Genomic DNA, 17,265 nt, shown 5'->3' with positions numbered 1-17,265 from the left:
ACTGTCATGGGAAAAAACATTTTTTTTTTCAAACCAGATCAGTTAATACAGCTTCTCCAGCAGAATCCTGCATTGCAATCTGTTTTTTTAAAAACACAGATTTTTTTTATATTTAATTTTGAAATTTCACATGGGGCTAGCCATATTCTTCATATTTTGAAAAACTGATTCACTGTGTATTTTTCCCACTCGGGTAAGGCCTCTCTGAGCTGCAGTAGCGCTAACAAAATACCATAACAATATAAAATAAAGAGTGGTTACAGTTGCAGATAGCACCAATGCAGTAATTTATATTATCCAATAAGACATTTGCTTTTATTAGTCACTAAAGGTGTCTACTCAAATATCTGCTTACTTGGCCACTCTTAACTTGGCAGCCAATCAGCCCCTATGTGGGCCTAAATTTATCTGTCTACAATCATCTTATTTGGGCTCGTTCAGATACCGATTATGGAGGGTGAAAAATTATGGTAGGAGAAGAAAGCGCAATGGATGTGGTCCATAATCAAAAAAATCTTCACTGCCCCCATGTGATGCTGTCACCAAGGCAAGGGCCAAACGATCACATCACTTGAAGGACTATATCTGGCAATATTTGCTTGTTGTTGGTGCTGCCCAAAAGGGGCTATTTTTCTGTGTGCCACCAACTGCACATTTTTACTCAATTCTCCTGTAACTCTTGTGCAGCCATGTTTCGTCTAAAAGTAGGGAGTGTTTTTGTTAATTGGATGTGGTATTTTTATTTTTTAGAAAGGTTGGGAGGTAGGGTTAAGGATCCAGCCAGTGTCTGCCCCTCTTTCTATGGATATTAATGTGCAAGTTAAAGATCCAGCTATATAGGAACACACTGCCCCTTGGGACATAGGCACTAATGCTAGTGTGCATATAGCACAGTGGCACCTTTGGTAATTTTCATAAAACTTGCCTGTATTCCATGTATTTATGTGGATTTTCTCAATCCGAAAACATACTCAGAGGTTAATATAATGCCCCTGATGACATGCAGTACATTCTGATATTGCTCATTGCCAGGCAGCCACTACTGCAACTCAATACCCGTCATTTATAGGTATAAATGTGTCACCCACTGGCATGTATGCCTGAATGCTTATATATTTACCTTAAGCAGGCGTTTGGTCAACAGGACAAGCCAGTTAAAAATATAGAATATAATGACAGTTATGCTCTCGGGCCTATGATATAAATATATACACAGTTATGGTTTGCAGCCCCCTAAATACTAATGTGAGGTGTCCATGAAAGCAGCACTTACAGAAAGCGAGTAGGGACTTTCTTCTTCCTGCTCATGCTGATCTCCATGCTCTGGTACATGGTGCTGCTTAGGGACCCGCTGGGCCTGGGACACCTGACAACTTCAAGCTGTCTAGAAAGTTCCTTCCAAAGTGTTTCGGGCTGTTGCCTGGCAACCGGGGTGCGCATGCGCAGAACAGTACCGGCGCTTTATATAGAGACTGGGGGTGGGCGGGGCACAGCGTAGGGAAGCCCACGCTAATGTTCCTGGCGGGAATAGCTGGCGCAGGCAATATGGCGGGATTGAGCGCTTGTGGGGGCTGCTGGTGGGTTTACAGCGTGCTGTTCAACAAGAGCAGGGGGCCTAGAAGTGCCTGGGCAGCTATTATCATCCCTTATCGCCTATGTGCACATAATAATTAAGTTACATTAGGGTGTAGGAATACTCAAGTTGGTGCGCTGTTGCTGCTAGTGGGGTTGCTATCTCATGACTATAGGTTACTGGGGGTGTTACTGTTAGCTCTTTATATGGATGTAACTTTATAGAGGTATGAATACACAGGGCTGTATAATTTTACATAAAGTGCAGTGTTGTAAGAGACACGATAGGAAAGCAGTCTGTGTCTGATCAGATCTAAGTGGATGGATAAAGTACAGGTACAAAGGGAAAAGGTTTGGTCATAGGCCCATAAAGAAATACTGTCATGGCAAAACACATTTTTTTTTTTCAAACCAGAGCTTCTCCAGCAGGATCCTGCATTGTAATCTGTTTTTCAAAAACACAGACTTTTTTATATTTAATTTTGAAATTTCACATGGGGCTAGCCATATTCTTCATTTCCCAGGGTGCCACAGCCATGTGACCTGTGCTCTGATAAACTTCAGTCTCACTTCTGCTGAGCAAGTTGGAGTGATATCCCCCCCCCCCCCCCCCCCCCAGCAGCCGATCAGCAGAACAATGGGAAGGGTGCAAGATAGCAGCTGCCAGTAGGTATCAGAATAGCTCTCAATAGTAAGAGATCCAAGTCCGGCCTGGGACTCCTTCAGTTACATGGGAGTAGGAGAAACAATAGGTTATCTGAAAGCAGTTCTAATGTGTAGCCCTGGCTCCTTCTGAAAGCTCAGACTCAATGCACAATGCACTGAGATGGCGCCTACACACCAATATTAAAGCTAAAAAATACATTTATTGGTTTAAGGATAACATTTTAAATGGTAGAGTGAATGACTTGTTATGTAAACAGTGTAATTTAGAAATGACACCATAAAATTCCCTTAAAGTGCCAAAACTGGCCTAAATGATGTTCTAGTCCAGCGGTTCTCAACCTGTGGGTCGGGACCCCTTTGGGGGTCGAACGACCCTTTCACAGGGGTCACCCAAGACCATCGGAAAACACATATTTCCGATGGTCTTAGGAATAATTTTATGGTTTGGGTTCACCACAACATGAGGAACTGTATTAAAGGGTCGCGGCATTAGGAAGGTTGAGAACCACTGTTCTAGTCTATGGTTACCAGATCCAGAGCTGTCAAAACACCTGAAAATTGGGGAGTCTCACGGTTTCCCACAGTCCCCCCCACTATCTCACGATGGTCTGAAGAATCCCCCGGGTGCTTACTGCGCATACTCCTTGATATCATAGGAAGCGATTGTGCATGCGAGTTGACATTACTTAAGTGGGGATGGCTTTTGGCGCTGAACTGTGCGTGAATAGAAGTAGAAATATATATTTTCATATATTTCACTGTGGTGGATACAGACATGTGCTTTCCATTTTTTCCCTGCAAATGCTTCTTTCCCATTTGAGTTTTGTGGTTCTTGGAGCCTTCAGTTATTATGTACTGCTTACTGGTTCTAGAACCTGCTTATTCCAAACTATGTTACTACTTAACCACTTTTGCTACAGCTTTCTGTGGCTTGAATTCCTGTACCTATCCCAAGCTGGTTCCAAGCCCATTGGCACTGATCAGTTGGACTGATTTACCCATTTGATCCTGCCTGAATTTCAGACTAGCTATTACTAGTTTATTGGCTTTTGCTGTTTATCTGGACAAACTCTAGTAAAATAACTTGTAATGTGGTCAGTGGTTGCTTCCAAGAATTTTTTCCTGGAGTAACAAGATCATTGGGTTAAGAAGGGCATTAGGTACCCGCCAAAGAACAAAGGTGGCCTTGACTAGGTGTGGCATGGTGTGCACTATAGAACATCATCACTGCTTTTGTATGGGTAAGGAAGTGGGTATTGTCCAAACACCTGATAGATACAGTCCCCTGAAAGACCCTGTAAACAGCAAATAGTGTTTTCCAAACTGGCATTTAGTGGCCTCTGCGTGGTAAGCTGTTAAGGAAACTCTGTGCCATTTTTTGCTTCATTGCTCAGTGTCAAAAGTGGTCAGGGTGTTCCCTAGCTGCAGTTTTACAGTTGTCTTCTCTGAAACTGGCTGGATATGGATATACCTGGCCTATGGAACATTAGGCAATACTGACCATACTTACATCATTGTAGCGGTTTTTGAATTCTCCCTATGACAGTTCCGATGCAAGCAGACTGTTGGTCAGAGGGTAATGAGCTAAGCTTCACATTTAAATACCATGATATCAGAGCATACTTTAGCCACCGTTATTCTGTTGTTGTTGGCTTGCTTGCCAGTTATTTGGGGACACAATTGGGCTCACATGGGACGATTGTTCAGGTAACATTGTGTTTCTTACAAGCTTTCTAGGAGATTGAACTTTGTTATTAGACTTTGTTTTTATGTAGGACTTGGAGTTTTCCAGACATGTCAAGCTTGCTACGCTGGATTTTGCTCCTTTAGATCACCAGAAGCAACAAATGCTCCTGGATGTATATATTTCTGCTTCTCAGTTGTCCCCTTCAGGAAATCCATGACAATGGTCTAGACACTTTATAGGAGTAAGATTGTCTTTGTGCAATTGAACAGCTCATCATCAGGACATTTGACGAGGGGACTGAGGTCCCCAAGTCTTGCATTTCTGGTTCCTCTTCTGCACGGTAACTCAAATCCTCCAAGACAAAGTTAAGACTTTCTACAAATTCAAGTAACCCCTGATGTTCCATCTCTCATGTAAATACTACTGATGCCAAGATCTTACCACTGAGTTCCTCTTGACCTAACTCTTAGATATAACTGTTTCCTCTCCAGTAGTTCTGTTCCTTCAGTGCAACATAAAAAGGCCCATTTAGGACCTGGATGCAGTCGAATTAATGGTTCAAGCTTCAATTGCAGGCTTTCCGGCACATTAGCATTTGCCTTGGACACAAGTCTCCCTTGTGGCCATATTAATGCTGGAATTGTGGGAATAAATATTGCATTTTGGGCAATAAACATAACATATTGCATCCAAAATTGCATTAGTGTAAGTAAATGACAAATACATTTCATACTGATGTGACTATTATCACAGTACCTTGTCAGTGTTCCAAGTCATACAAGAATACATTGTTCCATCAGTCATCCCACTATAGTTTCAATAATATCTAAGGTGGCAAATAAGGCAAATAATCTTACCTGTGTAGCCTCCTGCCACCCACACTGGATGCAGCGCCACTGACAGCAGTCAGGTGTAACTCTGTGCTACATTCTAGGAGTGCAAAGAGCTGCACCTTAGGGTGCAACCTGGGAGATAAACTGCAAAAAACAAGGCACTTTGCATCAAAATTTTGCACCTTGCCAAAGGTTTCATAAATGAGGGCTAAGAATTTGTAATGTAATTTAGTACATATAATTTATACAGGAACAGTGGCCAGCTCCATGTTGTAGCTCCCACCCTTCCCAGCTACAGTCAGGTGATCCCAGTGGAGCCAATAAAAGGGCAACCATTTGGGGGGTTTAAACTTGAAAGCAAGTAAGTTGCAGGTAAAACTCATTCCCTTTGTTAAATGTACAGTATATTGAAGCAGTAGCATTCTTAATAAATCAGATAACAGTGAGTGTAGGACTGGCCTGACTTGGGTCGACATAGTTGGCCACCTTGAAGTACTTACAGGACTTAAAAGCATGGTGAAAAGGAATTGAAGTTTATTTATTATAAACTAACAAATAAACTTTAATTCTTTTTCACCATATTTTTAAGTCCTGTGAGTGCCCTGCTTTATATGAAATTCTATATTACTCTTTTGCGGTGTGCATTTAGGCATTCTCTCCAATAAGTAAGTGAAGCTATTTTTGTGTATATTCCTTCCTGGTTTGTCCCTGAGAAAGAGCACAGATTGTGCTCGAAACGTTGGAATTTTTTCAATAAAACCACTTTTTTTTTTTGCATCAAGTCCCTATGTGTGCGGCACTCTTTCTATTATATATATATATATAATAACATTAATGCAATACAATAACATTAATGTAATATAATTGTCACGATCAGTATCCCAAAACTCAGAACAGACTCCAAGGGTCCGGTCTCGGCTCACGCTTCTGCCTATAACCGCCGCCTTTCACGTCGGGAGGAGCCCTTCGCTACTCGGATGCTGCCAGGACTTGTTGTGAGAGACCCAAGGAGAGAGTTCTGAGCAGGCACGAGAACCAATCGTATGACAGGAAGGTGGGGAACACTTAGCGTAGTCAGGACGGGCCGGGGTCAGCAACGATCGGGCAATGCAGTACAGAGTCAGGATCCGGTATAATAGTCGGTCAAGCAATGGTCGGTCCAGGCAGCAGGCAAGAATAGTCAGGAACAGGCATGGTCAATACAGGCAGCAAACAAGAGAAGGTCAGGTACAGGCTAAGGTCAAACACGGCAGGAACAACAAGAGAAACACACCCACGGAACTTACAGGAAGCAGAACCTACGTTGGGCAAGGATTTCAAGCTAGAAGCGCCTTAAATATTTGAATTTGGCGCCATTGTGACGTCATATCCGCGCGCCGAACGTAGACGCGCGTGCGCATGCACACAAAGGCAAAAGATTTAAAGGGCCGCGCGTGCGCGCGCCTAGGTAGAACCGGCGGGCGTCCCCGCAACGGAGGAGGCGGCGGGCATCCCCGCCACCCCACTAGACCACCAGGTACCTTTACAATAATTCTGTAAGGAAGGTGGGCTAAAAAGTTACCCTACCCACCTCCTTTGAAAACCACCAGTGCCATCTACTGGAAATATTAGAGGGGAGACAGGTTTCCCCAATGTCTTGGTGCAGTGAATACAGTACCTTTGTTGTGTTAATCTGTATTTCCCCATCACAAATAAAAGCAAACCCATGCAACTGAGTATTCCAGAACCCTGACTGCATCCTATTCATTCATTTAGATCCAGCAAGATGAAATACCAACTCATATACAGGTACAGGACCCATTATTCAAATTCTTGACCTGTGGTTTTTCAGATAAGGGATCTATGGGAGATGGCCTTCTCATAATTTGGAACTTTCTGGATAATGTGTTTCCAGATAACGGATCCTATACCTGTGCAGTGTGCAATAACTTGCTTGTTGAAATAGTATAATTGCATTCAAGCCAAGACAGGAAAACGTGGATATTATTTTTTTTTCCAACTTGAAGCACTAGCATTATTAAACAGAGTTTGGCATGACAATGAGAAATAATTAGCATCCGGCCATAACAGATTCCGAAGGAAATAGTTTAACCCTGGGGTAGATTTGGCTCGTACAGAAAAGTTGATGTTATAAATGGGTCTTGTTGTTGCCTTTGTAAAATTTCAATGGCCTGCATTGCTCTAAAATAGGACTTGCCGACAGTGTACAAAAAGTAGGCACCAGGATACCATGAGAATGGGGGTTGAATAAGCTCTTCCATAACCCGAGGGCTCATAAAGAACTAAAACAAGCCCAATAAAAAAACCTCCAAATGTGTAAATGAATAAGTAGTAAGTAGTAAATAATAAACGGGTGACGATCATCAAGTCACAAAGTAATAGTACCTAAGTAATAAGGTGGCCCGGGTGTATAAACCCCGCGCCCGCCACCCGTATATCCACAGCCAAAGCGCAATTTAAGGCAGTAAAATTTCACCAAGTTTGATGAAAGCCCCGAACCCGAAGCCCAAAGGAGCGAATCCAATGCAAACGAAAAACAGCTTCATCAGCACACCGGACAGCCATGGAACATCTAAAACTTCAGCCTTTAATCATTTCCTTTAAACCAACACGCCTAACGCGCTTTGTGCACATGCGCACTTAATCATAGGCATAAAGAACTAAGACTTATCACTTATATTGTTCCTGCTTTTCTTGATCACTTCACCAGTATTGGGCTGGGGTGCCAGGGGTCCACAGAAAACCTCTGAACGTAGGCCCACTCTTCAGACTAAATTCTCTTCTTTCTTCATTCACTTCCTTTATTCTCTTATTCACTTCAAACATATTATCATCTATACTTCCCTTTGTTTCTTCTCATATAGAAACAGGGGATGGCCATGGTAAAGGCATAGAAAGCAAATAGCTGGGTGACCCAGAGAGTTGATTGAAACCTGGGCCAACTGGGATTTTCCTAGTGTCTTGGGCCACTCCAACACTGCACACCACCAATAACATAAGGCAGTGCTGTCCAACTGGCGGCCCGTGGGCCGCATGCGGCCCGCGACCCCCCTCTGTGTGGCCCCCCACCTGTCTGGCTGCTTTGATGGCTTACCTTTGAGTAAGCATTAAATGGTAACAGTACTGAGATTAACTGGCCCCCTGCATGGTTCTCACCTCAGATTCAGGCTGTAATCCCCCTGTATTGTTTAAAAATGTAATCCCCTGTGTTTTTCACACCTTTTAATACCTGCATGGTTCACCCCCTGCAGTGTTCACACCTCAGGCTCAGGCTGTAATCACTCCCATTGTTCACTTCTTCACACCTCAGACATAGGTACTGTAGGCAGAGTATGGCACATACAGTCAGCATAGGGCAGGTAGAGTATGGCACACACAGGCAGCATAGGTCAGGGAGGGTATGGCACACATAGGAAGGGTAGGGCAGGCAGAGTATGGCACACACAGTCAGGGTAGGGCAGACAGAGTATGGTACACAGAGGCAGCATAGAGAAGGCAGAGTATGGCACACATAGGCAGGGTAGGACAGGCAGAATATGGCACACACAGACAGCATAGGACAGGCAGAGTGCTGCCTGTGTGTGCCATACTCTGCTTGCTCTATGCTGCTTGTGGGAGGTGAACCTGGCAGGGGTTTGTTGTGGGAGTTTGTTAGCAGTTGGAAATAGCCATTAAATGGTCCCTAAGGTGTGTAATTATGTACTGGGGGTTGCTCTGCTATCCACAGGGGAGGAGGAGGCATATGGAATTTAAGGGTATATCTTAATATGACATAATTCTTTCACATATGAATGATGGTTGATATCCCCACAGTAAGGACCAAGCATTTGGGATTTTGCTGTGTTACCACCATTGTGATAAAATAGGTGTGGTTTGAAGTGGGTGTGGTTTCAAAAAGGGGAGTGGTCAAAACTGGCTTCCATTAGCGGCCCTCCACCATGTATGCTAGAGAAATTCCGGCCCTCGGCACCGTAGAAGTTGGACAGCACTGACATAAGGCTATCTTTTGACTGCTTGGGTAGGATTACTTGCTGTTTTCATATAAAAGTATGAGAGGGACAGGGCAACTTTGGGGGAAGGGGTGAATTGCCTGCACTCATTGGTGCATAACCTACAGGCCAATTTATGTTTGTAGTAGGGATATGTTTGCAGTGACAGCATCTTCCCAGCAAAGCTGACCAGTAAATTCTGAAAGCTGTAGAAATATGATAACTGACACACTAAGGGGCTGATTTACTAAGACACGATTTCGAATCCGAATTGGAAAAATTCCGATTGGAAACGAACATTTTGCGACTTTTTCGAATTTTTTGCGACTTTTTCGGCGTTTTTACGATTTTTGTGTAAAAACGTGAGTTTTTCGGCGTCTTTACGATTTTTGCGTAAAAACGCGAGTTTTTCGGCGTCTTTACGATTTTTGCATAAAAACGTGAGTTTTTCGGCGTCATTACGAAAGTTGCGCAAAGTCGCGATTTTTTCGTAGCGTTAAAACTTGCGCGAAACGTCGCGCCTTTTAAGTTTTAACGCTACGAAAAAGGCGCGACTTTGCGCGCAAGTGTTAACGCTACGAAAAAAATGCACTTTGCGCAACTTTCGTAAAGACGCCGAAAAACTCGCGTTTTTACGCAAAAATCGTAAAGACGCCGAAAAAAAACGCAATCGGACGCATTCGGCCCGTTCGTGGGTTAGTAAATGTGCCCCTAAAAGTTGTCCCATGTTTAATTATAATTAGTAACATATTTTGGTCTTGAGCACTTGGCAGACTTTGTACTCTAACTAGGTGTAGAGGCAGGGATTATAAATGCTGTGGACTTGGGGGGCAAAAGTAATGAGGGCCCCTTGGGGACCTGACTAATGTACAGTGTGTGCAAATCATCTAATCTTTCCTAATTTAAATATATTTGTATGAAACAGATGGACTTCCCATAGCTGGGGGAAATGCACTGCTGAACCCAGATATGTCTAATTAGGCCATTGTATAAGAAAATGTTACTTTAAATTGATCATAGAAAAGGGTAGTTCTTTATTACCATGCTTTATTTTATAGGCAGTCAAATTTTTTAAATCAAGTTTGCTATAAAAGCAGATTCTGTAGCTGAAGTCAAATGCCCCATCAGTGTTTTAAACTGATACTCCAAAAGCCCTGCTAGGTTTGCTGACACTTAAAAACCCCCAAAGTGATGACTAGTGAATAATATGCAGTCATAACAATGAGCAGCAGAGTATATGAATAGGCCTAAAGGCTTCATTTGTCCATGGTAATCCGTTGGCTGAATAATGCAATGCTGATCACCTAAATTCATTATGTAGTCATTATGGGCAGCATTTTGGTCCAAGTGAGAAGGAAAGGGTAGTGTAGAACACTAAATTAATTATTGCTGTCACATGTTTCAGTGCTTATAAAAATCCCTGGATGTTAGAGGCCATAATGCATTTTTTTTAATCCCATGTATTTATTGGGTTGGTTTAATCTTCATTTCAGCCTGGTATAATGAAGAATGCATGTTAAAGAACTGTAGATCTAATGCATATATAGATTTTTTATGTATTAAAGGACAAGGAAACCCTTTAGCCCAAGTTTCTAGTACTCAATTCAGCCCCCTTGCTGTATCTGATCGTTACATTAGTATTGCAGAATACCTATTCTGTCTCCTGCTGTGCCTTTTTATCAGTTGAGCTAAGGCTGCTCCATCTCGGGAGCCATGTTTCCTACACATACATAATCAAGATGGCCGCCATAGATGATTATGCACATGCGCAAATAGGCAGAAGGCTAAAGGCAAGCCAGGGAAGGAGGCAGGGGTAGCAGGCACACACAGTTAAACTAAATCTTTAGTAGACTTTTCTTGTCCTTTAAAGGGGAACTCCACACAAACACAATTTAAGCTTTTTGAAAAGTATACATCATTTCACAACTTTAAAATATACATTAATTAAAAGAATATGCAGCCTTTTCATCATTTTTAAAGTGATAATAAGGTTTAGAACAGTTACCTAAGCCTGGCCCCCTGTCCTCTTACTGATCTGGCTGACTACTAATGTAGTGAACTGTCCTCAGCCTGCTTTTAGCCTGCATCCTCCCAATCACACAATACCCTGGGCAAGTAATGTTAATAAGTGAAGGAAAATCACACCGCAGTGCATTGGGGGTAATGGGGTTCCTTTAACTTGAAAAAATGTTAAGGTTTCAAAAGAGTCATAGTTTCAGATTTTAGATTTCTTTTTCTTAGATTTCCCTTTCTCCATAGCTGCACTAGCCATGTAAAAATGGCATAGAGTTTGTGCAAATCACTGTTGTTCATTAAAGGTACTTGTGTCCAGTGGTCACTGCACTGCTACATAGTTGTGTTTGGCACCGCTATGCCCATCCTGCCTCCTGTTCTGAATAGTACACGTGTGCCTATTGATGCAGGGGAACCTCAGTATAACCTCAGTAATCCAACTAAACTTCATTTTCAGCCAAGAGCCAGAAATGATGGCATTCTGACACTGAATATTTTCAGCCCACAACAAAATGTAAGCACAACTGTGTGTTTTGACCACTGTCACACAGGGGGCAGCAGGGCCCACCTGAAAACCTGTGGAAAGGGCCCAACACTCTAGCCACACCCCTACCCCGCCCCTGATGGTTACTGTTGCCACCAGTGCAGAGAATTACAGTAGATTAGACAGTAGATTATTGCCCAATGCATTTAACATTGATGCCAAGAATAGGATAAATGGATACAATAGTATGTGGGTGACACAAGTTGTAATGGTGCGTGGCAGAGGAAGAGTAGAATGTCAGAATGGAAATGGGTGTAGATATCCAACGGATCATCCTGCAGGACAATTGGCTGAATATGAGTGCTTTGGTCACACATGGGTGGCATGTGGCACTGATCTAAATAACTGGCCAGGATTAATGGAAGCAAATATCTGATGTATAGCAAAACCAGACAAATACCATCCCCACTATTGTGAACCTAGACAGGGTGTATAATTGTTTTTCCATCCTTGTGGGCTCATAGAAGCAATCTGTCCTCCATTCCATTTTGGTCTGCTGCAGATAAATTGGATCCATCTATTTACATATTCATTGGTCTGCTCAATGGAACGAAAATTGCACCATTTTACAGTCAGGCTGCATCTAATTAGCTTGGGTGCTTTGCTGTCTCAGCCTTTAAATATGCAGATCCTGTTATTGCCTGACTAAATGTGGCCGTGCACAGGCCGACTTTAATGCTATCTGTCTCACTGGGCTGGAGGCTAAAAGCTCACATACTGTACTGTGTGATTTGCCCATTGACATTGAGCAGTGATCCATTTGTTTGGGCTGATGGTCTGAATGAGAAGGGTAAGAAGGAGTCGCAGCAGAGGAACTATAGCCATAGAAACTTTTGACACTGCCCTCAGATGTGCCATACCTGTAGTAAAGTGTAAAGGAATAACTGTCATGGGAAAACTTGGGACTCCTCCAGTTACATGGGAGTAGGAGAAACAATAGGTTAGCTGAAAGCAGTTCTAATGTGTAGCGCTGGCTCCTTCTGAAAGCTCAGACTCAGGCACAAGGCACTGAGATGGCGCCTACACACCAATATTACAGCTAAAAAAATACATTTGTTGGTTCAAGAATAAAATTTTAAAGGTAGAGTGAATTATTTTCTATGTAAACAGTGTAATTTAGAAATAAAAAGTACTCCATAAAATCATGACACAATCCCTTTAAATTGCCCAATCTACCTTCCCAAACCCCACAGCTCTGCAAATGGTTAACCACCAGGGGCTAACCACTGCCTCTGCATGAAGATGGAGCAGCAGCTATTGGTCTCTTTTTAAGTAAGTGGTTACTGATTAACTGGTCAGTGGCCAACCTTTTATCCACACCCCTATTTTTTTAAACTTTTTTAAATAATTCATCTGTGTGTTCCAGCATGGGGGTCTTATTCTAAACGGGAGAAAACATTTCTGTGTTTGTATAAGCGCAGGCACATTTGTAAAGACTGTTCTTGAGAAAGACCACATGGTAACATTTATCATGGCAGCTAAGTATCTGGTCAGAGAAGCTGGACTGCACTCGCATAAATATTTATAGAAGCACTGAAATAAATGTCATTAGTAACCCATCCTTTACAATTCAATTAACACTAAGAATAACCCCCTTAAATAAACCGTTCAACCATTCAGATCCTAGAAAAATATTGATTTGTGCAATGTTCTTTTTAAATATTGGCTAAAATATAAAGCCAGCAGCAAATAAACACACAATAAGAAAAAGTTTTAACCCATCTTAACTAACATATTACAAGCTGCTAGGATATGTACATTACATTTTGGCATGTAAACCCAATATTTTTTTTTATCTTGTTCTGTTTTTAAGAGGAAAAAGTATGGAAAATGAATACATCAATTTTGTTCAAATTCGTTCCTTTATTTGTTTTCATTGAGATATTTTGCCTTTTCTGTTAGGATTTTTACAAACATTTGCCACTGTTGAGGAAGAGGAATGGATTAAATAGAATATATGTGTGTGTATATGTATATTGTGGCACAGTAACTAGCAGATCTGTAGAGGGTAGGTATATATCTCTCAGAGTGCTCTATAAGATGATGTAGATGTGGAGAATAACAAGCACTGTGTTCACTCAGGCAGAATAAGCCAGTACAGGTGCTGGAATTAATTAGTCTTCAACTTGAAAAAGGAGGGGCATAGAGCTCTCTGTCCAGGAAGTAGAACTAGGAAATAAGGGACTAACTAACAGATTAGGAGAGCTGAGGAATGCAAGTTTATGAAATGATTTGCCCTGATAGCAGCAGGTTCCTATGTGTGCATACTGCGGGAACACCAGTTGGTTCTGGTTCCAGAAAAATGAACTTTAATTTGTCTGATGCATATTATTATTATTTATAAAGTGCCATCAATTTACGCAGCGCTTTTTTTGCATAAGTTACGTACACCATATTCTGTGGGCAAAAACCCTGATGTGACTAAAACACAGGTGAATCCTATCTGTATAAACATTTGATTAAAGATATATTCCAGAGTTTAATCAATAAAAAAAACTGCTTCCAACCAGTCCTGCTTTAGGTTGAACTTATTGTGCACTTTCCAAGAAATCCTCCCACATAATCACATGTAAACTCTTGACAGCAATAATTTTTATTTGTGAAACAATCTGGGCTTGAAATTGCAATTTCCCCTGTGGTGCGACCACCAGATCTGTACGATAAAACAAACAATGATGCCCACTTTTCTGTGTTTTGTGGGCCCCCGGCTGAGAAGTCTGATAGCGCTACTGTGTGTGGGAGTGATGGCTTTATGGTTTCTGTTCTTACTGGAAGGCCAATAGAATTCACATAAACAGAACAATTTAAATGAAAATGTCAAGCTGAATAGACATATCACCAAGTAGGAAAAGGGGTTACACATAAACAAAAAGGACACTTATTTTCTAGTTAATGAATTCATGCATATTTATCTAAATTGCAAACTCGCATATCGAATACACACTTATTTATTAATAAGGAGAACTCGAATACCTTGAATTTTTAATTCTACATACTTGAAAAGAACTCGACAACTTGAATATCTTGACTTGAAAATATGACTTGCATAGGACAGATCTCATTGACTTCTATAGAAACTTGCAAGCTTTTAGAAAAAATTCTTACATCCGAGTTTTCAGGTTTTTTGCGCTTAAAAAATACCAGATATTTAAGTTTTTGAAACATACTTGAATTCACGTTTTTATAGCACAAATAAACTCGAATTGTGATGAAAATCAAACTTGAATGTTGATAAATCTCCCTCTTAAAGTGGCACAATTCGAATTGTGTGTATTTTGACACATCAGCCACAACTGCTCCCCTTTGCAAACTGCAATAACACTGGATTTGGGAAAACACTGCATTGTGGGTTAAAAACATGGCAGATTTGTCCAGATTTGTCCTTTGCACACTGCATTGTAAATGACCTTTATAGCCTCCAATTACTTAGGCAGCCCTAACTACAATGCTGAAGGCATCTATGTGGTTGCTGGCAGTGCTGTCTTTTCACTGCGGCAAGTATACATGGTGCCTCAGAGTGACCCTTAGGCTCTATTTATACCTGTTTCCAATTGCATTTTGGCTGTGCTGTCTTCTCTGTGCAGCGGGAGCCAATCAGGAGTTTGCATGGTGCCTAAGGGGAGTATTTATTAGTATTGGAGACTGTGTATGGGGCCAGCCGATGGGCCCACCCAACTAAAATCTGGCCAAAAATTGATATAGATATCCATTTGGCATATATGATTTTTCAGGGCACGAACCATATCGGCACAGCCCTCTCCCTGCATTGGTGGCATTTATGACCTGGTCATTGTATTGTATTGTATTGTATCTCTGCCTGTTTCCAGAATAACAACTCAGACACCACAGGGATAACTGGTGCTCTGACCCTCCATGTTCTCTTTGCTTCTTACCTACTTTCCTTTAAAATGTAATAAATACACACTTTCCATTTGCTGGTTATTGATTATACAGATAATTACCTAAAATTATACTATAAATATATTACTATATTACTACTATGAATATATTGTTTGTCTTTTCCATTTCAACAATGCTTACACACTGACAGAGAAAAAAGCTCTATAAAAGGCAATCATACTACAGGTAAACAAAAACCTGACAAAACCTGAAAAATAAAGTTTTGTCAGTAGAAGCTAAAGTCCCATTACAATTGTAGTATACAGGTACCAATTGCAAAGGGAATGTGAATAACTGTCAGGGTTGTGTTTAATGGGCATACCCTAGCAACTAGGAAGTAGTTTGAATGAGAGAGGAATATGGATAGACAAGGGCCTGAATAGGAAGATAAGTAATATAAAGTAATTATAACAATAAAACTGTAGGATCAATAATTTTTTGGGCTGCAGGGGTCAGTGACCCCCATATAAAAGCTGGAAAGATTCAGAAGAGGAAGGCAAATAATTCAAAACCTATAAAATAAATAAATAATTCTATAACATACTAAAAGTTAACTTCTGGGTGAACCATTTGCTGCCAAGTTACATAAGCATATGAAATAGTGGAAGGCATGTTTCTGAGGTACTATTTTTATAATGAAACTATAGCAACATAAGCTAAAACTGATGCTGTCTGGGTTTTTAACAGTAATTGTGCAGCAATTCAGTATCTCCACATCAAATTGGAAAGATGAGTATAAACTCTTTGGCTTTATAAAGGCAGATATATATCAGGACCTAGATATAGTCGAGGTCTTTAGTTCATCATTTATATTTTGTTTTGTTTTTATTTGTGGTTATCAGTCACTACAGACCTAAAGCTGAAAAAGGTGCCATGGTGCCTCACCCATTCATCTCCTGACACTCAGCTTTAAGGGCGTTGTATAGTAGAGTTTGCCCTTGGTTAGAAACCCATAGTAACCATTTAGCTGTTTGTTTTCAGTATTCTAAAGCTGGCCATGCACTGAAAGATTTTAGTGTTTTGCAAGGTCAGCATACCAGCAGATCTCTGGCCACCAAGGTGACCCCCAAGGGAATGATTTGATCATAGATATGAGCCAGGAAAGCCATGGATTTGAACCCATACACAGTCCCATCAATTGCCAGCTTGGTTATGAGTTGCAAAGTGGGCACTGCCACCAATTAATAGAAAGATAGTTAATGTTGCACTATTGGTCAGCTGATCAGTGGAAGATTGTGACTTTGACTTCATTTGCCCACATTTCTACAGTTTAAACACTATTTACAATTGTTGCAGCAACTTATTTTTTTCTGCTATATACAATTTTGTGGCCGGCATTTTGGATTGGCTCTTGAATGTTACCCTTACTTCAAGGTAAAGCTCTGCGCATAAGCTCTATTTCTCTATTACGAGCCGCTGAACTCTCTATTACCAACCCGGCTTCCCCCCTCTATTTATAGACCTGCAAAGGGGCGGGGCGTGCCAGGCGTGTGCCTATAAATGCAGAAACCGGAAAAGACAGCCGCCAGTTTAAGGTTGCGGGCGGGTAGGGCTAGTGGAAGAACTCAACCTGAACCTGGCCGCAACCTGCAAGTGATGTGCCGAGGTCGACCCGAACCTGCCTGACCCGCGGGCCGGCCCGCACTTCACTACTCTTTAAGGTCATCATAGTCGGATAGAGAAGTTCTCAGAAAACAAAAGGGGGCGGAGCTTAATGCTAGACAAGGAAGTAACAAAAAGAACTGTAGCTGAACTGGATGTAGTAGTGAGACAAAATAAATCTGGATGCAAATAGAAAGGTATGCTATTCTGGGGGCTGTACAGAGTAATTTTAGAGATTTAAAAAAAAAAACAAAAAAAACATTTACTTATTCTTCAAGGAATTAGGATACCATATTTGTTACCATATTGTTAACAATTAAAACTACCTAGGATAATAGGGGCACAAACTCATAGCATAAAACAATATATAACATTTGATGATTGCTATCATTTATAAGAATAGAGATTGTACCTCTTCCACCTGCCTCAAGGTAATAAGCACAGCCAGTAAATCTTAAA

This window comes from Xenopus tropicalis, chromosome 5 (genome assembly GCF_000004195.4).
Source record: "Xenopus tropicalis strain Nigerian chromosome 5, UCB_Xtro_10.0, whole genome shotgun sequence".
In the NCBI taxonomy this organism is placed as follows: Eukaryota; Metazoa; Chordata; class Amphibia; order Anura; family Pipidae; genus Xenopus; species Xenopus tropicalis.
The sequence above is the reverse complement of the archived record's forward strand: the minus strand, read 5'-3'. Positions refer to the sequence as shown.